Here is an 18,000-nt window from a genome sequence, read left to right as displayed (position 1 = left end):
CCATCTCTCTCTCAGCCGACCTCAGGCCATTAAAGGTTTCCCTTCGGTTTGTGGATCCCAGTGTCGGGCTGAGAGGCGGCTGTGTGGTGGCAGAGCTGTGTGTGTTGTGTTTATGTTGGGTGTGGGTTTGTTTGGGCAGGGTGTGTGTGTGTGTGTGTGTGTGTGTGTTTGTAAGAGAGAAAGAGAGAAAGAGAGAGAGAGAGAGAGAGTTGAACTTTTGAATGTGACTGAATCTCATCTCTCCTCATATCACCTCTGGTTTCCTCTTCTCTCCTTATCTCATCTTCTCATTCCTCCTCCTCTCGTCTCGTGTCCTCTCGTCTCCTCGTCTCCTCTACCCTCGTCTCCTCTACCCTCGTTTCCTCTCCTCGTCTCCTCTCAGATGCCTCTCAGGACCAGAGGAGTTATATTTGGCTCTTCTCCTCTTCCTCCTCCTCCTCTCCCTCTGTTTCTGTGTTTTACCCCTGCAAAGATGGCTTCATTAGCCACAGACCTCAGCGTGAAACACACTCACACACACACAAACACACACTGACACACACACACGCACATGCCGAACACACACTGGGCTAGAGGAGGGAATCGAGTCTGTTACATAAGAGTCTCTCTTATATAATTTGATGCATATTTGATCCTGGATGGTGCAGTGGTGATGCAGACAGCTCTATGTGTGTGTGTGTGTGTGTGTGTGTGTGTGTGTGTGTTTGTGTGTTTGTGTGTGTAGAGGAGGGGAGCCAGATTTGTACAGTTAGCCTCTCCATGCCCTCCTCCCTAAGCTGTTGCATCACATGGAAATCTAAAGGTGAACGAGCAGTCAAAACTACACTGTGCGTGTGTGTGTGTGTGTGTGTGTGTGTGTGTGTGTGTGCGTGTGCGTGTGTGTGTGTGTGTGTGTGTGTGTGTGTGTGTTTGTGTGTGTGTGTGTGTGTGCACAAATACTGAATCCAGAAAACATCCTTCTGATATAAAGTCTTATACTTGTTAAAACTGTCTACTTCCCCTTAAGCTCCTTGTGCTCCTCCCTAATCAAAACAGATTTAATAGTGAAGGGTAATGGTGTTTACCTGGATCGGCCTCATCGGTGCACGGCATCAGGAGTGTGCACGGCATCAGGAGTGTGCACGGCATCAGGAGTGTGCACGCTCAGGGCACGGCGCCATAGCGGAGCGGGGAAGGACGTTCAATTTTAGATGTAAAACTTTCTGCTGAGTTGCTGAGCTACAGCGAGTTGTTTGGAACATGTGATTTTGGTTTGTTTCAGAGCTTCAGACTCTTCAGGTCAGTGTGAAGCTAAACATCAGGTGTGAAAGGTTCCTCAGAGCAGAAGAGGAGTTCTGGTTCTCCAGTTAGATAAGGGGAAGCTGAGCTGTTTAATGTATTTATTCACCGCTCTGTAAAGGGCAGAGATGACAGACTTGTTGTCCTCGAGGTCCCTGGGTCAGATCCCAGCCTGTGGTGGAGATGTGGGGCAGCTCCCAGGTGGGAATGTGTGGAATTCCCCCTCAGAGAAATAAAGACTAAATTAAAAACAACAACAACAGATTTCCCACGCTGCTTTAATGAAGCTTTCCCGTCATGCTTTAAGTTTTCCTGCGAGTCGGCGTCCTGATGGTAAACAACCTGTTCTGATTTGTTTTTGTCGGGAAGCGAAGTCTGACTCATCTGCTGACTGCGACTCCTTTATTCAATTGTTTTTTCCTTCTCTTAATTTCATGGAAAAAATAAGAGCTACAAAAACAACGTAGGGAAAAAATGAGTGAATGCAACAACAAATTAAAACAATGGAAAGTCAGATTTAGCCGAAGGTTCCGTTCATAGATGATGGAAAATGTCAATTCACAGAGGAAATTCATTAAGGGAAAACGAAGGCAGAAAAAAAAGTCAGTGTATTATTTTATATCCATGTTAACGTGGAAGGATTAAAAGAAAAGTGTGTTAATGATCCCAAAATGAGACTAAATTTGTCACTTGTTGGGTTAATTCTCAGATTTGAGAAGCTGGATCCATCAAATTTTTATTCATTTATATTAAGTAATGATTTAAATGATGAATCAATTCTCTTTTTGGGGTTTAATTGGGCTCATTAATTCATTTACTCTAATCTAACTAACACAATAATCCCAGTACAGATGACTTTATGAGCACTATGAGCAATACACAAGTCATCAATTGTGTATGTCCACACTCATTTTGATACAGTGTGTGTGTGTGTGTGTGTGTGTGTGTGTGTGTGTGTGTGTGTGTGTGTCTATGTGACTGTGTGTGACAGTTAAACGTTGTGTGAATCCAGCCGTGCCCTGACCATCAGTTATCACCCGATGACCAGCTCTTAGTGCTAACTGAGCTAATATCCTAACGCTAACAGGAAACGCTGCCCTTCTGCTGACATTGGTGTAACGCTGGAATCCCCCCCCCCCCCCCTTGCACAGTCACTGCCAGATAATGAGGTTGTGTAACAGTTAAACTCTTCCCTGCGTTGTTAATATCGATTAGCTGGCTCCGTCTGACGCACAACAGACACACACAGGCGCTGGGCTGCCAGTCCATCAGCTGGCAGATCAATCAGAGCCTAATGAGATAAACGAGCTCACTAATTAGTTAACGAAGCGCCGGCTGACTGACACACACCGAGCCGGGCTGGCAGCTCCTCCTCCTGTCGGCTCGGGGGGGGAGGGGGTTCCTCAACTCAATGATTCTCAACCTGATCTTTAGATGCATCATTTTGTGAAACACAATATAAAAACAACAATCAAATCAGGAAGTTGTTTCATTTTAGATTTGATCAGAGCTGCAGTTACGACTGAATGTTTGATTTTGAGAGAAGTTTTGCATCGACTGTGGTTCTGCTGCAGATTTCCATGTTTTCCAGCTCATAACACTGATGATAATCTTTACGTTTTTATCTTCCCGTAACACATTAGGACCAGATAATGAGAACTCGCTGTTAAACCTCAGCATCGTTTGAACACAATCACTTAAAACATGAAGCTTTTCTGAAGAGCCGACAGAACTTTAACAACGTTTAACAACATTTTAATTTCTACATACATTTCTGGTACACAAAATAAAGAAATGATCCATATTTTTCATTCTTATTCTTTTCCAATAAGTTTTTCAGCAAATCACGATGTATTGCATTAGTCACATGTTCTGGAAATGATGACATTGCGGATGTTTGCGTCTCTTCCGGCTCTAAAGGGAGAGTATGCATCCAGTCTAATTGGATTAATGAAGCTTATTTAGATCATTGATTAGTGTTTTTATCGTTACAACAGAGTTACAGAGTTACATAGTGGCAGCGCAAAGTCAATCCTGGTTACCTCAAAGAGTTATTAAAACACAGATGTAGATATTTACTTTCTTCCTCAGAGTTTATGAGACGATGGGTTCCACTCTCCTGTCTTTGTGTTTTCTGTGGAATGAGCACTGTAAATTAGCATAAACACAAAACAGGCTTCATCCAATCAGCTTCTTTGAAACTCACATTTCAAAGATTTGTTCTTCTTGGTTCTAGACCAAGTTTCCTGCTGTTCCACTTCTTAAAGTACAGTAATTTCGAGACATTCTTTGCAGCGTGAGTTGCCAAATATAGTTGGTGAGCGTAGATTTGAACATTGGTCTATTTGCAGGTGTGATGGCACCAGACTGGTATCAATAACTCAGCTTAGAAGTAGTTGTCAGGTGTATTTATTTCATTCTGGGCAGAGCCAAGTTCGGTGTTGGACCGTAACCATCCCGTCTGCACACTCCTGACCAATATGTCATTACCCTGGTATAATAGAGCAGCTCCGTCCAGGTTGTAAATCTTGCTCCTGGATCTCCAGACAGATTCAAATGAGAAAAAAGCTTCTTTTCTTGATTTCCACACGGGTCTTCGTCTCTTTCGCAGGTGGACGAAGGCACATGAATGATGAACGGGCGCACATGACGCCCAAATTACCTCTTTAAAATGGATAAAAGCAGTTCTACTAGAATTTGCTGGAAAACGCATCAGGGAAGTGGTGCTGAGTTTGATGCCAGGGTGTGTTGGGAAAGATTAGAAATTGGCTGGTACTTTGAGAAATCCTTCCAGGAACTGATCCGGGCTGGAGAGGATCCTCATTCACTGGGATTCTCAACTAACACTCTCACGTTGGGTAAAGTTACTTGAAACCAACAGTCATGTGACACACCATTTTTCAGCATGTAGTCGGCTCGTGAAACAGTAAAAGAGACTTGCAGGTTTAGGCTGGTCGGTTAGTTTGGTTCAGTCAGCTGTGATTGACGGCTCTGCCCCCTTAACCCTGACACAGGCCTAGTAGCTGTGTGTGTGTGTGTGTGTGCTGGCGTAGTTTGCTAGGGTATCACTAAACTGGATACTCCTGATGTCTCTGGGACCAAAGTTGCTTCCCTGAAGCGGACACATAGCTGGATTGTCCGTGGGGACAGCCCCGAATAATTTTAGCTTCATGGGGCAAGCCTGAACTGGACGACACGCAGAGACCAGCAGCTGAGCCGACAGACAGAAATACAAACAGATAGAGAGGGAGACAGGTGGCTGTCACCAAGGTCCAACCTAAAATTAATCTAGAGCCTCTTATTGCTGATAATAATAGATCAATGTTGTATAATCAGCAGATAACTTACTGTTTTTGTGTTTAAAGGCATTATATTTCTCATCTGTCTAGTAATGGAGTGTACAATATAAAAAAAATTGAGTAAAATATGCATAAATTAATTCTTTCCAGATTCTCTGTTATTCTACCCAGGGATGATCCTTATCTGGTCTTTAGGAGTTGGCTAACTTTTCATCCTATAGACTTTCTGTCCTCATGTGCCCAGCTAACCTCCATCTCTCTGAGTCTGTATCATTCTCCTTATTATCAGAGGCCTACAAATCGCCCCCTAGAAAGAATTCACTCTCACACACTCAAAGAGGTTTTTAATACTCGGGTCCATTATTCTGTTCTCTGATGTCGGAGTGTGTTACAGACACTTTTAAACGTCTTATCAAAAAGAAAATCTTATTTAACCTCCGGCCAATTCCAATCCACCTTGAAAGAGTTGTTTTTATTCAGTTGCAAACATCTTTAAATAACCGTGGCATTTATGAAATGTTCCCATCTGGTTCTTAACCACATCATAGTGCAGAAACAGTTCTTTATTCAGGAAACTCTCCTGGTGCCTTCAGACCCGACTGCTGCCTTTCACACCGAGGATCAGAAGAGCCATATCTCATGTCTTCATCAATGCATAGGAGAGTCTGAGACTGATGACTCGTGAATTCATTCAAATTTGCTCCAATAGATGTGAACATCTTCCAAAATGCTACATAAAGTATTTATGTTGGTGCCCCGTGTGAGGCTTCATGTGATGAGCCCGATAAATGTAGTTAAACTAAATCCAAAAGAAGCTGGTGCGCCTTTTCAAGTCAATCTTAATTGTCCAAAGATGTAGAGATCAGTATGTGTAGGTTGACTGTACTCTTGGTCGTTAAGCTTTTTACAATGGATCTTATGTTACGAACAGTTGTGTGATTTCAAGCAAACAAAACAACCAACAACTCTCACATCCAAGGTCAAGATGTGAATCTTTTAAAATGAGCCATTAATGTACAAATATTTCTAAATGTGCAAATTAAACTTTCTACTCCAGCTACAGATAACAGTCCTTCTTTGAATATGGGCAAAATAAAACACAGAGACATTATACAATAGCACAACCTTACAAAAAGCTCATGGGATAGGAATCACTCAATTTAAAAACTGACAAGTTTTTCAAAATTAGAATCATAAAGACAAATACTGCATGAACACAGGTCTCATAAACGTTTGTCCTGATTTGCTGCTCTCTGTCTCCTCAGGGCTCAGAGTATGGGACCATGTCACAGGTGTTCCTTCCCTGGTCCAGGAATCAGGTATGTGGGATTATTGTGTTGATTTTCTGTGCTTAGTGTCGGGCATAACCTTTGTGTTTTGAGGTTTGGCTCGTTAATTTTAATGAACAGACGTTTGGGGTAAACACTCTAGTTTTTGTAATCAGGCTGGCTCTGCTGTGTTTTCCACTGAGGGAGGTTTACGGTAAAGAGCTGACGTCAGCCACTGTTGTCAGCTGTACCTGCACAGCCAGCTACTGCTCTGAGTGTGTGAATGTGTGTGTGTGTGTGTGTGTGTGTGTGTGTGTGTGTGTGTGTTTGAGGCTGGCAGGATTGTCTCTAATGAGGGTGAACTTGAGGTATTGTGCTTTGTCTTCGTTCGGCCATGCTGCGAAGGCTGCTGGCATACGGGTGCGTGTTTGTGTGTGTTTGTGTGTGCGTGTTGCCGTTGTTAAAAGTGGGAAGCCCCCCCCCACATACACTGCAAGACTTCTAATAACAAGCAGCGCCTTTTCAAGTAAGTCGAGTCAAGTGTTTGTCTCAGTCGGAGTGTATTACCCCCAGGGGGCGACAGGTGCCTCGGGCAACATGACACCCTGTAGAGTGACATGCTGAGCGAGAGAGAGAGAGAAAGAGAGTGGGTGTGAAGTGATGGGTGAGGAGGAGGAGAGAGGGTGAAGGGATAGAGGAAGAACTGAGGAGAGAAACAACTTAAGGAAATGAGATATGGTCAAAAGTCTGCGGACACACACCACGTATGTGTCTGTCCAAACCGGTGAGCGTGAACCAGCGGCTGCACCAGCGTCTTCTCCTCTGGTTTCAGTTTTACTGCCAGATTCTGGAACCTGGCTTCAGGGATTTGAGTCACGAGAGCGTCAGGGACGTCCTGCGCTGATGTTGAGGGACGAGGTTTGTCTCTCGCTTCCACTTCATCCCAAAGGTCGTGGACGGGTTCAGGCCGGAGCTCTCTATCCTCCACAACAAACTCCTGCTGCCGTTTCTTTACTTGATTTAAATGGGCCAATGCCAAACCATGAAAAGGGGACAGGTGTGTGTCCACATACTTTTGGCCATGTTGTATAAATGATTTGACAAGGACACGGAGGCAGATGAAGAGGAAGAGAGAGACGGGGAAGCAGAGATAGTTTTCACTGCTGGAGTCAGGGACAGCTGGCCTGTGTGTCTGTGTGTGTTAGCATGGCTTGGTTGCGTAACACTCGACTGGATCCCCCCCCCCCGTGGCTTAGGGGCTAAAGTGGTCCCGCTCCCTTTCTCTCACTCAATTCACTCAAACAAAGCTTTATTGACTTTGATAAAACATTTTAACAGTGTCAAACAGAAGTTAGTGAATCAACGTTCAGCTGAAAAGATACAAAATATGAACTACAGTTGCAGTTGCTGTCAAAAACACCAAGAAGAAAACTAAATCTGAACTATTTAAATTTTTGTTTTTTGTGCGAGGGTCTCTCAGGCGTTTTCATAGCACGCTGTTTCCCATGATGCTTTGCTGCAGGGAAACTCTGCTGTGGAAAAGAACAACTCTTGCATTTTCTCTGCTTCACATAAGATACCGGCTGCTCTCTGTTGTCTATAGAGGTGTGTGTGTGTGTGTGTGTGTGTGTGTGTGTGTGTGTGTGTGTGTGTGTGTGTGTGTGTGTGTGTTTGTTTGTTCATTTGTTCATTATTTTATGAGTAAGGTTGCAGGCATGCAATGAAGTGTGTGTGTTGCCATGCATTCTAAATGTTGTTATGCCTGTGGGTGTGTGTGTCTGTGTGAGTTCGAATATGTGTTTTTATATGTCTGTGTGTGTGTAGCGCTCCACATGTCGGCACTCGCAGGCGTTCTCGGTTGTTTGCATGCAGGTATGTGTACGTGCATGTAAATTAATGTCCGTACAAGTACTTGTGATGCTTGTCAGATAACTGGCGACTGGTTTCTCTAGAATCAGAAAACTTTAGTTTTGAATGTTGTGGAGAACGAGTGGGAAGGAAACGACGTGTTGAGACTATAAAACTGTGGGAAGACGACCTTCCGAAGAACTTATTTAGATCCCACGCAAAAATTCAGACTTGTGCATGAGAGGGAGATACTTGCAGGTTGGTGCACAACTACAGCTGGAACTATGAGGTCTCACTGTCTGCGTGGGTGGTAAAAACTTTATGGATGACGGCATTAGCAAGCATGAGCCACATAGGGATTCAAATAGCGCTGCACATAATTATACAAAGTAGCATGCTGACTTCTCATTGGCTAAATCCACCCGTGACTGGCTGCTGGATATCAAATGTGTTTAAACAACTGTTGCTGGTTGGCGTTTCCGTCTGGATCCACGTTAGGCCCCTCCCTCATGGGAACAACTGGACCTAAGATTCAGGACCTGGTCAAGAACCACCAGACTGAACGAGAGGGATGAGAGGGAGAAAGAAAACAAAACACTGAGAAAGAGGAATTTAAAGAGTGAAACAGAAACAGATCAATATTTACAATAAACAAGGAAAGGAAGAACAACAATGAAGGAACGGAGAGGAAGATATAGGACTAAAGAAGAAAGACTGATACATAGAGAGAAAAAAGTAAAAAACAGAAACAAAAGACAAAGAAGTAAACCACATTTAAAGAGACAGAAAGTAAAACGGCAGAGAGACAAAGACTGAGACGGAGCCCGGCTGGAGACAAGGAAGAGACGCTCCGAGTCATATTTAATCATCAAATATTAATCCAGTAAAGATGGACTACAGGAAATTAATATTCCCCATTAACAAAGAAGAAGAGAAGTGAGTGTAGTGGTTCGTAGCAGCTACAAAGACAAACGTCCTCCATGCAGAGCTTCTCTCTCAGGATCCAAATCTGCAGCTCGACACTCGACGTGTTCACCTGAGACTCTTAAAGTAATGGACGCATCTTTTTTCCGTACATAAATGCCTCAAAGATTATTGTTTATTCTGCATTCACATTATATTAAGTTTTCACTTTCCTGCTGAGGTGAAGTGAACATGACGCGACAACATTAGATATCAAGCGCTGTCCGAGCTGCAGCTGCTGAGCGTTAGCACTGGTTCATCTGGTTAAAACCACGATGGGCTTCAGGCTCGGGATCCAGTTCACATTGACAGTTTTTCTTCCTTCCATCATCCCTCTCTTCCTCCTCTCTTTCCTCCCTCGCTCCGCCCTCATGCTGAGTGATCCTAACAAGGCGGATTATATATTTTCAGACTGAGAGCAATCCAGATATGATCATGTATTTATGTAAGCTGCACTCTCACTGCTCCGATACATGCAGAGCCTTCGACTCAACAGCTGTTTCGTAACCAGCAGTGTGTGTTTGTGTGTGTGTGCGTGTGTGTGTGTGTGTGTGTGTGTGTGTGTGTGTGTGTGTGTGTGTGTGTGTGCGTGTGTCAGTCAACACAAGAAGCTCTGGAGCTGCAGTTAATGCTGAGGAGAGAACAGACATGTATTTGACCGCCTCAAAAAACTACAGGTCTGTTGTTTAATGTTTACAAACGGCTGTTTACTTCTTTATGAAATAATTTGATCCGTAAACATGTGGATTTGTGCTGATAAAGATATCTAAGGATTTTATAATCTTGGAAAAGTTTACGATATGTCCCTCCTCCTCCGATTGGCCCTCTCGTCAAAGCCCCACCCCTAAATGACCGTACGCTGACTGAGAAACTGACAGAAGACGAGTTTCCATGAGTCTGAGTGAAATTGTTCATATTTATTAATGTTCTGCGAGGACAGAACACTTTATTTCTTCTTTTTCCAGACTTCTTAGTTATTGGAATCTGTTGGGAGAGAGAAGAGGAAAAGTGTTTCAGAAACAAATTGAGAAGTTTGTTATAAATAACTATATAGGAAAATAAAACATAAACACAACCAAATACAACAATAACAACAATTAATATAAATACACATCTCTTGTATCGATTGTAATCTTTAAGACTGTATTTCATTGATATAGACTCATATCGGTCAATATTCACCAATCAAAAGCATCGATAAAAATACTTTTTCTTCTGAAGTTAAACAGTAGAGGAACTATTTATAGTTGCAGGCTCTACATATACATAATTCATAATACTGTGTATATGTGAGGACGGACATACATAATACATAGTGTGTACATCAGAGTTTAACCAGGCACAAGCTGCATAGCAATGAGGTTTGCAAACACACACACACACACACATCCACACACACACAGCAAGTGTATAGACACAGGGGTCATTTCTAAGTCTGTATATATATATTAATCCTGCTCCTGTGTGATCATATTCCTGCTCAGAGGTGGAAGAAGCATTAAGATAATTTACTGAAGGAAAATATTCAATATCAACAATCAAGCTGCATCAATTAACACACACTCATAGAAATCAATGAAAGTAAATGTTTTGGGTTCTTCTCTGACTCCACATCCTGCAATCAAATTTCATGGAAATCCATCCTGTCACCTTTACTGTACATATATGTGTAGTTTGAATATTACCATTATTTGTGTTGTCATATGTAAAGTGAGATTTTTCTAAAAGGATATTAAAACCGTGAACTATGATATATTTACAAAAACATGCAGTACTGTTGCTTCCTCTCATCTCAGTGCACGTGTGAATTATAAGTTTTCCCCTTAAATGTGTAGTGTAAACAGTATATATATATATATATATGTACAGTATAAGTGTGTGTTTGTGTATGTGTGTGTGTGAGTCCTTGCAGAAGAGCCGTGTGTGTTGTCCCGGCACCTCCCCCCCAGCCGGGGCCCCTCCATCTATTTCTGGCTCTGCGTCATGCCTGGGCTTTACTCCTGTGGCAAGAGGAGTGTTTCTCTAGGGCTCCCACTCTGCTACACACACACACACACACACACACACACACAAGCACCTTCCGTCAGACACACACACTCACACACACACAGGGCTGTCTGCCTGGTGAACAAGTGAGCACACTCAGATGTAAACACAGAGTGGAGGACGGACGGAGGAGCGGATGGGTGGATGAATGGGAGGCTGCTGACGGACTGGACATCATGGGAGTTTAAACTTGAGTGTGTGTGTTTGTGTGTGTGTCTGTGTGTGTGTGTGTGACAGAGTAACACAGAGAGTGTGAAAGTGTGTGTGCGAGGGTCGGCCGGTCCGTGTGTCTGTTACCGTGGTAATGGAAGAAGGGAGTTAGAAAACGGAGACATGCTTTCGGTGACAGAGAGAGAGAGAGCTGGCCAGGTTGGTTCACAGTCTGTCTATCTATCTATCTATCTATCTATCTATCTATCTATCTATCTATCTATCTATCTATCTATCTATCTATCTATCTATCTATCTATCTATCTATCTATCTATCTATCTATCTATCTATCTATCTATCTATCTATCTATCTATCTATCTATCTATCTATCTATCTCTCTCTCTCTCTCTCTCTCTCTATCTATCTATCTATCTATCTATCTATCTATCTATCTATCTATCTATCTATCTATCTATCTATCTATCTATCTATCTATCTATCTATCTATCTATCTATCTATCTATCTATCTATCTATCTATCTATCTATCTATCTATCTATCTATCTATCTATCTATCTATCTATCTATCTATCTATCTATCTATCTATCTATCTAGCAACCAGGCAGGGGGGATGTCCTCGTCTGCTGTTGTCGTGGCGATGCAGCAGCCGTGAGTGACAGTGTGTGGTTAATCGTGTGTGTACCTGTGTGTGTGTGTGTGTGTGTTTGTGTGACAAGGGTGACAGAGACATGGACCACTTCATTATTTATCTATCTATCTATCTATCTATCTATCTATCTATCTATCTATCTATCTATCTATCTATCTATCTATCTATCTATCTATCTATCTATCTATCTATCTATCTATCTATCTATCTATCTATCTATCTATCTATCTATCTATCTATCTATCTATCTATCTATCTATCTATCTATCTATCTATCTATCTATCTATCTATCTATCCATCCATCCATCCATCCATCCATCCATCCATCCATCCATCCATCCATCCATCCATCCATCCATCCATCCATCCATCCATCCATCCATCCATCCATCCATCCATCCATCCATCCATCCATCCATCTATCTATCTATCTATCTATCTATCTATCTATCTATCCATCTCTCCTTGGGCACTGTTGTTAATGGACACACTCACAAACACACACTGGACAGCTGACTGTCTCACACAGTGGTGTCAGTTCCCTCCATTAACCGAGGGCTGCCACACACACACACACACACACACACACACACACACACACACACACACACACACACACACACACACACACACACACACACACTCACACACACTCACACACACACACATACACACACACACACACACACACAAAGTGATTTACAGGAAAACAGGTTGAACTCAGTGTGAGTGTGTGTTTGTGTTTATGTTTCATGTCTCCCTCGCTGCTGGGACCTTCCTTGCATAACAAGTTACTCTAGTTTACACATGCACACACACACACACACACACACACACACACACACACACACACACACACACACACACACACACACAGTTGCGATTACAGCGACCTTGGGAGCATTTTCTCGTCTTGTTTTTCTTCCGATTTTTACGCTGTTTATTCTTCTTTTTTAAAATTTCTTTCAGCTCTTCTTAACTTTTGCATTTTCATTTGATTCCTTCTCTTTTTCAGTTATTTTCCTTCACCTCATCCCCCCTTTCCTCCAGTCTTTCCTTCCTCTCCTGTCTTTCTTCTCACATCTTTCTACTCTGTCTCTCTCATCACTTTTGAGCCTTAGAAAGACTTTTATTTCGAAAACTATACTTTCTCCTTGACTGCCCTCCCCTTAATTGCCTCTTGTCATTCAATCTTCCATGACCTCTGACCTTTTATCTTTATGCTTTATCATAAGACTTTTGGTAGAAGTGTGGATTCTGTGACAGACGGAGAGAAAGAGACGGTGGAAAAAACGCAGCCGTCTGTGTGGTTCTCTGGAAAAAGACTGACAGACACTTCAGTAAACACACTGTCGATGGAAAAGACAAATAAAGTGACACACAGACACACACATGAGACAGGCCGTCATGCAGACAGACACAGAGAGAGGAAGTCAGGGAGATCTGAAGCAGGCAGAGAGACAAGTCAACGCTCAGATGGACAAGTCTGAGAAATGTGGAAAAAGATCCAGAGACAGAAATATAAGCAGAGAGGAAGACGGACAGAGAGAGAAATAGAAAATAGACAAACAGAAAAACATCCAGACTTGCAGGCAAATAGTGAGAGGAGAGATGAGACTGATGGAGAAACAAGGAGTCTGACAGACGAGTGGACGGACAGATGGACAGAGGACAGAGAAGAGGACGTGTAGACAGAGAGACAGACGGAGACAGTTCCTCCAGTCGTCCCTGAGAGAAGCGTAGGAAGTCCTGCTGCTCGGCCAAGTGTGTTAAACCATTTTTCCATTCACAAATTCTCAGACAGTGAAGTGTGCTGCTTCTGCCCCTGGTATGCGCACGTGTGTGTCTGTGTGCACGCGTGTGTGTGTGTGTGTGTTTACGTGCACGGGCTGTGTGATGTCTCAGTCCTCGGTCCGTCTCTGAAGACGCGACTAAACAACCGGATTCCTTTGGACTGCGATGAATTACATGTCATGTGTTTTATCTTCATTAGCTGCTGCTGCTAATGCACAAATAACGACAACTGACAACAAAGACATAAACAACACAATATCTCTCTGTCTCCGTCTTGACTGGAGGTCAAAGGTCAAGGTCAGTGTGATGTCACAAATCATGTGGCCATAACTCACAGATTTATTCACCAGACGGGACAAAACACACTGAAGAATTGTGAATGAATCCTTTTATTGTTTGGACACGTGTGAAGCAAAGTTAGTTTTTATGTTTTATGTGATTCACGTCCAAAACTCTAAAACTTTATATGAATCCTCCTTTTCTGCCAAAGAGCAGCTCAGTGTTTGTTACTGTTTTTGCATATTATGCAAACAAATCATTTCGATACTGTTTGCAATGCACTGAAGAAACTTCCCCCCCCCCCCGCACTGTTGTGTCACTGAGGTGAAGTCCGGTCAGTTACAAATGAACCAGTGTCAGAATGTAAATCAGCTCGTAAGCCGTCGGCCACCAGGAAGCAAGGTGTGTTATAATCAATGTTCATATTAGTAGTTTCATGTTTCTAAAGATTGTTATGAAGACTTCTCAAAGAGCATCTTCTAATGTTGAAGTTCATTTCATTTTCTGCATAACTTCAGTGATCAGATTTCTTTTTAACGTGTGATTTCATCTGTAACGCGACAGTAAAGCTCGACTAAACTACACAGAAAGTTTTAATTAGATGGAATTTAAACAAACCTGATTAATCAAACCTTTTCCTAGTGATTGTCATGTCAGGTCTGGATGTGAAGTCTTGTTGTACTTTGACTGTGTCAACAATTTTATCTTTTCTTATAAATGTGAGAGGATTTTCACAAGAAAAAGGCGAGAAACGTTTTTTACAATGAATAGATGGGTACAATTTTTAATCAAGATTTTAAAACACTCTCTTCGATTTAATAATTTGATATAACGTCAGTCGCTGTCAAAATCTGCATTTTGCATCGTTTGTTTTCTTCTTCCTCTTTGACACGTATCCAACTTTCCATCTGACCTACATTACTGAACACAAGCTTCCGCTGTCTGTAACACACACACACACAGAAACAAACACACACACACACACACACACACACACACACACACACAGACACACACACACACACACAAGGACAGGTGGCTGTGTCGCCTTGACGTCCATTTTTCTCTACATTCATCTCTCTCTCTCGCTGCAGGTATAAGCTCCTTTTACCTTCTGTGCTACACAAGCTGCCAGGACCTCACACACACACTCACACACACACACACACACACACACACACACACACACAAACACACACACACACATACACACACACACACACAGCAGGTAGTGGCAGCATATCATAGCCTCTGGTCGCCTGGCAAACAGAGCTTCATGATGGAGTGATGACAGAAGAGGAAGATATGCTAATGGAGGGAGGGAGGAAGGAAGGAGGGATGAAACAGAATGGAAGGAGGGATGCAGGTTGATGGAAGGAGGGAAAGAGTAAAATAAAGAGGGGACGGTGGAGGTAAAGAATGAGAGATGGGATTAAAAGAGCGATCAAGGACTAATGAAGCGACGGTGGAGCGACGGAGGAGAGGAAAAGGGCAGAGGAGTTATGGGGAGTGAAGGAGGCAGAGAATGAAGGGATGACAGGAAATGGGAGTGAGTGATAAGAAGGAGTCACGGACGGAGTGATAGAGGGAGAAACAGATGGAAGGTGACGAGACGGAAGGGAGAGACGTAACCGTGGCGATGGAGGAAGAAATGAAAACACGATGTGGCGAGAGAAGTGAAATAAGGAGCAGATGGACGAGTGGATGGATCGGAGAGAGAGAGAGTGATAGAGGCAGAAATGGAGGGATGATGACGTGAGGGTAAAAGTGACTGAAGAATAGAGGAGTGGAGGAGCTGGGGATGAAGGGAGGACAGGAAGATGGGAATACTGATAATCATAATTCCTGTTTTGAGGTAAAGCTGCATTTCCTCATATCAGAGAAAAGTCTCTCGTGATGAGGAGGTGAATACAAGGGGGGGGGGGGGTCCGGAAGATGAAAGGATGATGGGAGATGAAAGTAAAGTTGAGCGAGGGAACAAAGGTCAGAAGAAGAAGAGGAGCAAAAACTCCTCTTTTCTCCAACATTCCTCATCCATTCATCGCATGTTGACTCCGTTATTAATCTTTTCTGTTTTCATCTCCTCCTGTCATCTTTGTCTCTTCCTCTCTCCCATTTGTCTTTGTCTCTCCTGTTCTTCTTTCTCCTCTTCCTGCTCCTTCTATATTTCCTTGGAGCTATTCTACACTTTCTTAATCCATCTCACTCCTTCTCCCGCTCTCTTGACTTTCTGCTCTTTTTCTTATCCCTTCATCTGAATCCAGCTGTAACTGCCCGTGCACGTTGCAGCAACATGTTCAGACTCTGCAGATGCTCCTGACTCCTCTTGACTCCTCCTCCTGACTCCTCCTGACTTCTCTTGACTCCTCCTGACTTCTCTTGACTCCTCCTGACTCCTCCTGACTCCTCCTGACTCCTCCTGACTCCTCCTGACTCCTCCTGTTTCCTCCAGACTCCTCCTGATTCGTCCTGACTCCTCCTGACTCCTCTTGACTCCTCCTGACTCCTCTTGACTCCTCCTGACTCCTCCTGACTCCTCTTGACTCCTCCTGACTCCTCTTGACTCCTCCTGACTCCTCCTGACTCCTCCTGACTCCTCCTGACTCCTCCAGACTCCTCCTGACTCCTCTTGACTCCTCCTGACTCCTCTTGACTCCTCCTGACTCCTCCTGACTCCTCCTGACTCCTCCTGACTCCTCCTGACTCCTCTTGACTCCTCCTGACTCCTCTTGACTCCTCTTGACTCCTCCTGACTCCTCCTGACTCCTCCTGACTCCTCCTGACTCCTCCTGACTCCTCCTGTTTCCTCCAGACTCCTCCTGATTCCTCCTGACTCCTCCTGACTCCTCTTGACTCCTCCTGACTCCTCTTGACTCCTCCTGACTCCTCCTGACTCCTCTTGACTCCTCCTGACTCCTCCTGACTCCTCCAGACTCCTCCTGACTCCTCTTGACTCCTCCTGACTCCTCTTGACTCCTCTTGACTCCTCCTGACGCCTCCTGACTCCTCCTGACTCCTCCTGACTCCTCTTGACTCCTCCTGACTCCTCCTGACTCCTCCTGACTCCTCCTGACTCCTCCTGACTCCTCCTGACTTCTCTTGACTCCTCCTGACTCCTCCTGACTCCTCTTGACTCCTCCTGACTCCTCTTGACTCCTCCTGACTCCTCCTGACTCCTCCTGACTCCTCTTGACTCCTCTTGACTCCTCCTGACTCCTCTTCCTGACTCCTCCTGACTCCTCCTGACTCCTCCTGACTCCTCTTGACTCCTCCTGACTCCTCTTGACTCCTCCTGACTCCTCCTGACTCCTCCTGACTCCTCCTGACTCCTCCTGACTCCTCCTGACTCCTCCTGACTCCTCCTGACTCTCCTGACTCCTCTTGACTCCTCCTGACTCCTCTTGACTCCTCCTGACTCCTCTTGACTCCTCTTGACTCCTCCTGACTCCTCTTGACTCCTCCTGACTCCTCTTGACTCCTCCTGACTCCTCCTGACTCCTCCTGACTCCTCCTGACTCCTCCTGACGCCTCCTGACTCCTCCTGACTCCTCTTGACTCCTCCTGACTCCTCCTGACTCCTCCTGACTCCTCCTGACTCCTCTTGACTCCTCCTGACTCCTCCTGACTCCTCCTGACTCCTCTTGACTCCTCTTGACTCCTCCTGACTCCTCCTGACTCCTCCTGACTCCTCCTGACTCCTCCTGACTCCTCCTGTTTCCTCCAGACTCCTCCTGATTCCTCCTGACTCCTCCTGACTCCTCTTGACTCCTCCTGACTCCTCCTGACTCCTCCTGACTCCTCTTGACTCCTCCTGACTCCTCCTGACTCCTCTTGACTCCTCCTGACTCCTCCTGACTCCTCCTGACTCCTCTTGACTCCTCCTGACTCCTCCTGACTCCTCCTGACTCCTCTTGACTCCTCCTGACTCCTCCTGACTCCTCCTGACTCCTCTTGACTCCTCTTGACTCCTCCTGACTCCTCCTGACTCCTCCTGACTCCTCTTGACTCCTCTTGACTCCTCCTGACTCCTCCTGACTCCTCCTGACTCCTCTTGACTCCTCCTGATTCCTCCAGACTCCTCCTGACTCCTTCTGACTCCTCTTGACTCCTCCTGACTCCTCCAGACTCCTCCTGACTCTTCCTGACTCCTCCTGACTCCTCCTGACTCCTCCTGACTCCTTCTGACTCCTCTTGACTCCTCCAGACTCCTCTTGACTCCTCCTGACTCCTCTTGACTCCTCCTGACTCCTCCTGACTCCTCTTGACTCCTTCTGACTCCTCTTGACTCCTCCAGACTCCTCTTGACTCCTCCTGACTCCTCTTGACTCCTCCTGACTCCTCCTGACTCCTCTTGATTCCTTCTGACTCCTCCTGACTCCTCCTGTCTCCTCCTGACTCCTC

General features: G+C 44.5%; 1 protein-coding gene across 1 annotated transcript in view; it reads left to right on the top strand.

Moving 5' to 3' along the window:
• The window catches only part of hivep2a (HIVEP zinc finger 2a), an 80,369-nt gene that overhangs the window by 18,194 nt on the left and 44,175 nt on the right, over nt 1-18,000 (top strand). The window contains exon 3 of the mRNA XM_061091417.1: nt 5,843-5,896. The gene's annotated coding sequence lies outside the window, so the exon portion shown is untranslated. The remainder of the gene's footprint in view (nt 1-5,842; nt 5,897-18,000) is intronic.

Source organism: Limanda limanda, chromosome 18, assembly GCF_963576545.1.
Source record: "Limanda limanda chromosome 18, fLimLim1.1, whole genome shotgun sequence".
Taxonomy (NCBI): domain Eukaryota; kingdom Metazoa; phylum Chordata; class Actinopteri; order Pleuronectiformes; family Pleuronectidae; genus Limanda; species Limanda limanda.
Note: the sequence above shows the minus strand (reverse complement) of the source record. Positions and strands in the feature narration are given on the sequence as shown.